This window comes from Pinus tabuliformis, chromosome 7 (genome assembly GCF_031772625.1).
Source record: "Pinus tabuliformis cultivar Carrire ecotype Pingquan chromosome 7, CPIR1, whole genome shotgun sequence".
In the NCBI taxonomy this organism is placed as follows: domain Eukaryota; kingdom Viridiplantae; phylum Streptophyta; class Pinopsida; order Pinales; family Pinaceae; genus Pinus; species Pinus tabuliformis.
This window is the reverse complement of record NC_142293.1, coordinates 607,972,321-607,979,396: the sequence shown is the minus strand read 5'-3', so window position 1 is coordinate 607,979,396 and position 7,076 is coordinate 607,972,321. Positions and strand designations below refer to the sequence as shown.

General features: G+C 37.7%; 1 long non-coding RNA gene across 1 annotated transcript in view; it reads right to left on the bottom strand.

The window, feature by feature from the left end:
- Positions 1–464: 464 nt before the first annotated feature.
- The window catches only part of LOC149248902 (uncharacterized), a 54,600-nt gene continuing 47,988 nt past the window's right edge, over positions 465–7,076 (bottom strand). The window contains exon 2 of the long non-coding RNA XR_016265793.1: positions 465–1,364. This is a non-coding gene — a long non-coding RNA (uncharacterized LOC149248902). The remainder of the gene's footprint in view (positions 1,365–7,076) is intronic.

Below are 7,076 nucleotides of genomic sequence, written 5' to 3'. Positions count from 1 at the left end.
TAAAATGCTATTTTGTTACTCAAGGAACAAAACAAAACTAATTACCCAAGGGCCGTAACAGAAAATACCTGACAGCGCTGAATAGGGCTTAATACCCGAACCACATAACAGAAATACTTAACATAACACAATTTATCTCCCAAGGACCGTAACAGAGAATACATAATAGCACTGAATGACGAATTTCTCGATTTTCTCTGTACAGCAATGGCTGTTGCGTGAACATTTTCGAAATCTGCACTAGATGGTGTACGCAATTAATTGCGGGCAGGCAACAATTAATAAGTTACAGGAAGTCAATAAACTGTAATTCATTAGTTGTAATTAAGTAAATCGAGTTTTCAATGTCTAATTCATTAATTGTAAGCAAATTTGTATATGAAATCAGTTTTTCAATTATCAATGTTACATCGTCATAATCTCACATGAAAGAACCCAAAAATATCTGAACGAACAAAACGGAATTAATTTCGAATAATGTTTTATTAGCAGTTCATGAAGCTCACCCTGTAGCGGTGCCGATACAAGCCATGGTCGCCTGGTTTTTGCGACGCTCTTGACTATTGTCGGCCGCAACATTTGTGATAGTAGAAATTTCAAAAGAGTGAAGGGTTTTGCTTTCCAAGCGGATATTCTTCGATATTTCGGTTGAGAGAGGGCATTATGATGGATGAAGTCAATAAGATCAATTTGATTACCTGGGGAAAGGAGGTGAGGAGGTGACGGAAACATGTTATTCGTCGATAATAAAATGTGTTGTTACATCAATCGCACAATCTGGGAGAGGAAGTGCGACTGGGTTGGCGCAGGCACAGGCTGTGGCTGAGCGGTAATTTGCATTAACACTGGCGGCGGCGGGCAGCGCGGGCGTCCCTGTTGGTGGCGCGGTAAAGTGTGTTGGAGTGTTGGAGCGAAGGTAGTCGAGCAGTAACTGCGTTGAACAGGCGGCTGCGTTGGCAGCAGCGGCTTCGGCAACTGGGGCGTCCACGGCGCGGGTCTGGGGAGCAGCCGCTTGGCTATAGTAGAGCCGACGTAGCCGTAGCGGAAAACCTCTTGAAAGGTGTGGACTTCCTCCCATATTATGCGAGTGATTTAATCACACATTTTATTATCGACGAATGCATGATTCCGCCCATTCCCCTTTTCTCGAGGAGGAGATCGCTGCCCGGCAATTGATCTGTTTGGCTTCATCACTCACAACGCCACTCCTCTCACACGGAATATGTGCTTGGAGTGCAGAGCAGTTTCACTCTCTTGGAAACACGACCATCACAATGTTGCAGCCGGAAATAAGTTGGGACAGTCCCAACGGTCGCAGCAACTTGCTGACTACGCCTTGTATCAGCGACCCAATCGGCCTTGACCTTCATGAACTGCCATAGGCCAAGGCAGAATTGAACGCTGATAAAATGCAGGATCAGTTCAATGTGTCAATTGTTCTCTCCTCAGATAGCTCACTCTAAGCATCTATGGCCCCGTCCTCTTTTTAAAAATATTCGTTATTTTTTTTCTACCATTTCCTTTATTGCTTTTTTCTCGGCCGGTGGGCATATTCTTCTTTTTCTTTGAATGTTGATATGCGTGCCATCCCTCACCGGTTAAAAACCATCGAAGTCCTTATGATGCCATCTTTTTCTTTTCCTTTTCCTTCGTTGCAGGTCCCCGATGATATTCTCATCCTTGTGCTGGTTGGTTTTTTTTGGTTGTACTTAAAGTTTGATGATGATGTCTTCTGTTGAACTTTTGCTTTTGCTTTTGCTTTCACTTTGTGTAGAAAATCCAAAAGATGAATTGCGGGATCAACACCAGTACAGGAAGGTAGTCTTCGTCGCATGATATTCTACATGTCGCTGCTTTGCCTGTGAATGAATGCATTTTCTTTTATCAGGGAACTTATTCTTTTCCTTTACAGCATCAGCTTTCCGTCATCGCTTAGAGGTCAAGGCACTCATCATTCCATTTCATTTTACGCAGTCATTGCTTTACTTCATAATTTGTTAATTAATTATTATTTTCGTCTATGTATGTACTGGTTTGCATGCGATTGAAGGTTTAATGCCCAATGAAGGTATTCCTAATTGGCTTTTAAGCAGGAAACAAAAAATGACATCAGCTTGTTAAATTTAAATGAGAAGCTGATTTCTATTTCAAGAGATACCTGACATATATGACTATGACCATCATTTAAAAATGAAGTGTTCTAAATACTTTCCAATTTTGCTTACTATGCTAATACGAGTCTTTTAGGAATTTCAGAATTTTTATTTTTAAAATACCAAAATTATATCCAGATGAGCTAGATTTAATAAATTGAGTCTTATGTATAATTTAATTGATGAAACTAGGGTTTCTAAATCATTTTTTTGTTTTGAAATTTATGTGTGTTTGCCACATCCATGTGTCATGGCTTTACAAATTCTGAATGTTACATAAATGTCCAAAAATGTAACATACTATTAAATAAATTCAAATATTGGTCGCTGTTTATTCTACCACCTGAACACAAACATAGGTACATGCATATATCAAAGGGGTATAATTTTTTTTAATTGAATCTATATCAATGGTTGAGTGTCCAATGTATATTTGTCTTAACATACTTCACATTAACATTAATATGTTTTATTGAAGTTCTAAGAGTGTCCAATGTATATTTGTCTTAACATACTTCACATTAACATTAATATGTTTTATTGAGGTTTTCATAGTGTCCAATGTATATTTGTCTTAACATACTTCACATTAACATTAATATGTTTTATTGAATTTTTGAGAGTGTCCAATGTATATTTGTCTTAACATACTTCACATTAACATTAATATGTTTTATTGAGGTTTTCAGAGTGTCCAATGTATATTTGTCTTAACATACTTCACATTAACATTAATCGAAGTCCCTCCATGCATATATAAATGACAATGGATATTGTTGACTCTATGTTAGCTTCTTTGGCTTATTTTCATATTTTCTATTGCCTAAGTTTAAAATTTCGGCATTTCTATATTTTTGTATTTTTGGTGCCACTCTCACATCACCACCTATACCTACAACAACCATACCACCACCACATCTGAACTCAATTTTCCTTATACTACTAGTGTTATTATTCTCTCAATCCACTCTTCTCATCTTTCCAAGATGTTTCTACATATTTCTCTAATGCCTTAAGTCGCTTCATCTCACTCTACAATTATCTATACACACATTGGATGATCTTCTTGAATTCAATTATAGTTTACTACGTCATGTTAATCAACCAAATGTTGGTTTGGGTGATGAAGGTGATCAACATGGATTAGCAGCAAAGAAAGCACTAACAATCAGAAATAAAGCAAATCTAGTCACACATACATAATCAAGACAAGAATAGTAGTAGACTTTATAGACAATGAAAAAGGAACGAGCAAGTGAATATTTGCATGAAAGATTTATGAAATAGGGAGAAGGAAGAACATAGCATCAAGAGTGGAGCTCACATCTACTAGTTATAATGGTTGTAAAGATGCTTAGGTGTAATCATTCATTTTAATCTTCTATAAAAAAAACTCACTAGATTATGCCAATATCATATTGATAAACTTTGTAGCATAGTAAACAAATATAAATTACAATATATTTGTCTTAGGTAGAAATAACTATTGTAGCATTAGCACTGCATGTCATATGTGCACTCTATGAATATGAAATTATAGCATTCACAACGTATTTAGTGAGAATTTCCTTTATTAGATTTCTTCATAAAGTATCATGTCGTAAGTTTACGTGCCACTTGAATTTCCTTTATTAGACATATTCTATAGGTTCCAGAGTTCTCATATAGGCTAAGTTGCTATTTGTTTTCTCCTTTCATGATTCTTAAGTACTTATAAAGCATCTATGATGCCTTTCACCCAGTGACTCAGGAAATAAATTAGGCCTTGAAGTGCTAACTCCCTCATTCATAAAAAATGATGCAGCTCACTCATCTACTCATTAAGAAGTAGGTCTAGTTTAGTAAGTGAAATATGAAATAATCTACCCCATTTTGATTCATAAAATTCCTAATGAAGTCATGTATTGGCCTATCATAGTTGTTAGAACGTGTAATAGCAAGAGCATAGATACCAGACATCAAGGAAATATGGACAATGGAATTATTTAGGTCTTAGAAGCTCCCATATGATGATGATTCAATAAATCAATCATATCTATATCAAAATAAAAAATTAAATATAAAGAGTTGGAGGGGGAGAGAGAGGGAGGAAAGAACATGACATAGAAAGATAGAGGTGGAGAGAGAGAGGGAGTGACAAGGGATATATTGAGAAATATTGTTTAAGAGAGGAGAGGATGGAAGAGAGAGAAGTGGATAGGAGAGAGAGAGGGATAGAAGGGGAAGATAGAGAGAGGGAGACACAAAGATGGATGGGAGAGAGAGAAGGAGAGAGGGAGACACAAAGATGGATGGGAGAGAGAGAAGGAGAGAGGGAGGCAGATAGTGACTAAATTGGAGGAAAGAGAGAGAGTGATAGGGGGGGAGATAGTGGGAGGTGGGAGATAAAGGGGGATAGATGAAGGAATAGAGAGAGAGAAGGAGAGAGAGTGTAACGACCCCATGCTTAGGTACTTCGTTCACCATGGGTGGTCGTGCGATAGTGGCTTAATTTCACTTTGAAATTACTTTTGTCTAGACTTTTGTTAGTATTCTTCGTTAATTATGGAGATGAAATACCATTTATTCATTCAAAATTTATGCATGTACAAGACAGTGATAAAAGTGAGGGTAAACTCCCAACAGTTGGCCCAAATGTATAAAATCAAACTTCCACCAATAATATACGAAGTTATATTTTTTTAGTGTGGTGGAATTTGCCCAATAACTCACCCACTGTTTTTCGAACTCGTGCAGCCTATCATGCAACTTTCCCAACCTCTACCCACTTCATGCAACATGTGGTGGATTTTGTCTGCACTTCTGCTTACTTGTGAAACTCGCCTGCACTTTTTCCCACTCGTGCATCTCACCCACACTTCTACTTGGACGTGTAGCTACTTGCGGACCAGTATGGAGGTGAAGTTGCAGCTTGTGGTTCTTCATTAACACGCAATTGTAGGTCATGGCTCTACTGTACTGTCTACACTCCACCTATTCAGGCACTTCTTCCCATAGCTATTATGACCATAGAAACACCAAATTTTTCCACAAACTTAGCTTGCACAATCCTACGACTCGCTGAATGAGCCTCACCCTACTTGTCGCCCTTCCTTTGTGCGAATTCTCCTCCTGCGGTTTTCCTTCTCTTGACTTGCCTTGAACTTTCTCACTGAACTTGGATGCCTTGGTCAAAGCACATATCCTCCAATATCTATACATTACATATGGTCGACTTATCCAATTGTCGCATCTCTTCACTTGTGGGCTGACTTGTTCATGTCTTGCCTCAGGCTGATCCGTGGGTCGTGCCCCTTGGGCCAACTTGACACAAATTGGGTAGGCGACCCTTGCTCGCGGGTATGGCTTGCCCACCACATGATGCCTCCAAGGTAGGTCACACTTCATCTACATGTCGTGCCCATGCCTTGCTACAACTCACTGCTATGCATCTTGTCTCGCCCGATTGTTATACGCGTTAGGGTCAGTAAGTTTGCATTTGTCATATGTCTCCAAATGACTCAATGGTTAGTTCAATAAATTTGAACTTAATGTCATAGATGTTTTCATAATTTTGAGTGTCATTATGCAGAATGTCACCATGGGTGTAGTCATCAAGAAGACTGGTCGAAAACATGAAGTTGTCGTGAGTTATTGGGAAAAATTGTCAAAGCCTGGAATAACCTAGTCATGAGTCAGGTGTCAATAGTTGGTCTGTCATGAGATTTACATAAGTTAGAGATAGTTGAAAATGTCACTACTCAAAAGCAAGATAGTTGTTGAAAATACCATATTTATTTTACCCTCCTAGTCTATTCCTTTTCGTAAACATTATAACATACATAATACATTCCGCATTTCCCATTCCATATGTTTTAAATCCCCTATCCTATTCCCTTATGCATATAATAATTCTTCACTCCTAAAACACATAATTATCATAGCTCCCATTCAATCTTTCACCCAAATATCTATGATTGCAAATAATATATGACACTACCCATACAATCCTCCCATCACTTCAAGCCTTATGCCAATCAAGCCTTCTAACCATTATCACACACAAAACATCATATCTTTCAAAGAAGGTGCTATATGACATCACGCAACAAGATAAAGAACAGGGGGTAATTCAAATGGTTATTCCGTCTAAATATTATGCAATGTACATTCACTATGTTAATCACTAGACATACCATCAACACAGGAAACCACATGTCGATCTCGAGTTAGAAGTTGGCAAGAAACTAGGTCACACTCACTGTGGTAATTTGCAACACAAAAACTGACTGTTTTAGCCATCGTTTTCAAAAGAGGTTTCTTACCGAATGGAAAACAATTTGGAAAAAATGAAATAGGTTGTTTCCAAGTAAAAGAAAGATAATAAAATTCTCCTTCTGTTTCTTCACAGGTGTTACGATTTTGAAGATATTCAACGTTGTTGGAGGCCTATTTTTCCAAAGCTAAAATTCTGCATTTTCCTATTGTTTCAGTTATTGTGTTTTGGCGTACCTTTCTAATAGATGGAAGTTAGTTTTCATAAAAATGAAGTTCGTTTGTGTCAATAATGGGCCAAAGAAAAAAAGATATCTCATTTTATGCACAGGTATCTCGGATTGGGAATTAAAGGTGGCACTTGGAGATCCATTTTCCATAATTTCTTGTGGAAATAATTATGAGATTTTTTGAAATTTGATTTGTGAATTAGAATTTTTGGAATGTTTGATGGATGTTGGGAGTTATAAGGTGTTTTTGATGAATTTATGGACATCGCAATACTTTTGGAGCGACCTCTAGTTCTATGGTGTTGATTTGTTGAAGTTGGAGGGCATATAAGAGGTAGTTTTGGAAAATGTGTTATACAACCGCTGCGCATCCTTTACCTACAGACTTGCATGATCATTGGGAAGAAACTAGTTATCAGGGCTTAAAGGTGTGAACATG